The sequence below is a fragment of the Rhipicephalus sanguineus genome, unplaced genomic scaffold, assembly GCF_013339695.2.
Source record: "Rhipicephalus sanguineus isolate Rsan-2018 unplaced genomic scaffold, BIME_Rsan_1.4 Seq327, whole genome shotgun sequence".
NCBI lineage: Eukaryota > Metazoa > Arthropoda > Arachnida > Ixodida > Ixodidae > Rhipicephalus > Rhipicephalus sanguineus.
The window spans coordinates 20,928-23,415 of record NW_023615022.1 but is presented as its reverse complement, the minus strand read 5'-3'; the positions used below and the strand labels follow the sequence as shown (position 1 = coordinate 23,415).

General features: G+C 43.7%; 1 long non-coding RNA gene across 1 annotated transcript; it reads left to right on the top strand.

Annotated features, from left to right (window-relative positions):
* The first annotated feature begins 244 nt into the window (after positions 1-244).
* LOC125756624 (uncharacterized) lies at positions 245-1,941 on the top strand. Its single transcript, XR_007414644.1, has 3 exons — positions 245-456; positions 675-825; positions 1,200-1,941. It is a non-coding gene; the product is annotated as an uncharacterized LOC125756624 (long non-coding RNA).
* Positions 1,942-2,488: the final 547 nt, after the last annotated feature.

Sequence of the window (2,488 nt, the reverse complement as noted above, 5' to 3'; positions counted from 1 at the left end):
CAACATTGTGCATTGGCTTTCACGTCAACATTGTACAAACAACTTTGTAACTTGTTATTGATGGCTTGCATTGATGTCATTGAAAGCACCATGTTGGAGCACCAGCAAGTAGGTGCGGTGTTTGCGATGCCACATTAATGTTATCAAGACATCACATGCATGTACTTTTGCTATTTGCACACAGAGATGTATGTTCCTGCCATGTTCTTTTCACATAGATGAAACTTGTTTGTCATCAGAGCCACCATCGTGCAGTGCCAGTTCATTCAGAAGCTGCGTCTATGACATCATGTGCAAGCCATCCTGAAGTGACCTTTTGTGTACCATGCAACAACAAAAAAAGTGAGAGATGTCATGGAGACAATGAAGGGTTTGACTGGCACTGTAGCTGGTATCATACCCCTCCATCTGATTTGAGGTAGCCAAAGAAGAAACTGTGCAATGTTCCCACTGCGGGTGACTTTTTGACAATATTTATGTGCATATCTTGACCTTTGACAATATTTATGTGCATATCTTCCATGTTAAAATTGTTTAAAACTGAGACGTGCTACTTTTTTATATCACCTGACGTTACCTTTTGTGTAGAGTTTGACCTCTACTAATTGCCATTATCATACCCCTCCATCTGATTTGAGGTAGCCAAAGAAGAAACCGCAATGTTCCCACTGCAGGTGACTTTTGACAATATTTATGTGCATATCTTCCATGTTAAAATTGTTTAAAACTGAGACGTGCTACGTTTTTATATCACCTGACGTTACCTTTTGTGTAGAGTTTGACCTCTACTAATTGCCATTATCATACCCCTCCATCTGATTTGAGGTAGCCAAAGAAGAAACCGCAATGTTCCCACTGCAGGTGACTTCTGACAATATTTATGTGCATATCTTCCATGTTAAAATTGTTTAAAACTGAGACGTGCTACTTTTTTATATCACCTGACGTTACCTTTTGAGTAGAGTTTGACCTCTACTAATTGCCATTATCATACCCCTCCATCTGATTTGAGGTAGCCAACGAAGAAACCGCAATGTTCCCACTGCAGGTGACTTTTGACAATATTTATGTGCATATCTTCCATGTTAAAATTGTTTAAAACTGAGACGTGCTACGTTTTTATATCACCTGACGTTACCTTTTGTGTAGAGTTTGACCTCTACTAATTGCCATTATCATACCCCTCCATCCGATTTGAGGTAGTCAAAGAAGAAACTGCGCAATGTTCCCACTGCGGGTGACTTTTGACAACATTTATGTGCATATTTTCCATCTTAAAATTGTGTAAACTAAGACTTGTGTTGCCTTTTATAACGTCTGAAATTACTTTTTGTGTACCGCGCAACAAGAAAGAAAAAGCTAAGTGAGGAGTGTGTTGTCGACATTCAAAGACAAATTCAGGATAAGATGAAAGCTTGCAGAGATTAAAAAAATCCTTGAAAAGGCATGTTGCTGGAGCCAACATTTCGACAGGTGGACTTGTTATCATCAAGGCTGCCCTGACAAAGCAGGCCCGTTTGTCGAAATGTTGGCTCCAGTGACATTCCCAGGCCAAGGACTTTTTCATCTCATAGAAACGCACAAGATGTTGAGTAGCGCCTTTGCTGATATCATACATAGTCCTTCTATATGTCATCAGAGGCAGCCAAAGAACAAAAATATGTAACTTTCGTGTGAGTATTGTGCATTTCAGAATTTTTCGTAACCTCTAAATGTCTGACATTAATTTTGGCAACATGGAAATAAAAAATTGAAACACGACGCCCCCCCCCCCCTTTTTTTTTTTTCACTCCAATGTGCACTATGAAAGGCAACGGTTCACTTGCGAAGTTCGCAGGGAATTCTAAGTGGAGGATATACCGTCAGGTTCTGACTGAGTTAAACGAAGTAACAGCGCAAATGCCGGTCAAACCACAACCGGACGACTTGTGCCGTCGTAGTAGTCACAGCATGTTTTCAGAGGAGGCTATACCATGGATAAGTAAAACTGCCGGCAAATAATTTTCTCCGCGCTAAGTGCCGGCGCTCGTCGCTTGACGGCCGGCCGCTCGCGAAAGCAAACTGCCGGTCAATTACCACAACCCGACGACTTGTGCCGTCGTAGTAGTCACAGCCTGTTTTCAGAGGAGGCTATACCATGGATAAGTAAAACTACCGGCAAATAATTGTCTTCGCGCTAAGTGCCGGCGCTCGTCGCTTGACGGCCTGCCGCTCGCGAAAGCAAACTGCATGCCGGTCAAGCCACAACCGCACGACTTGTGCCGTCGTAGTAGTCACAGCTGCCTGTTTTCAGGGGAGGCTATACCATGGATAAGTAAAACTACCGGCAAATAATTGTCTCCGCGCTAAGTGCCGGCGCTCGTCGCTTGACGGCCGGCCGCTCGCGAAAGCAAACTGCCGGTCAAACCACAACCAGACAACTCTGTTGCCGTCACGGCGTGCGTTTTCAGACGTGGCGACGGCACTCTTCTCTTGACGGCCGCTCGCG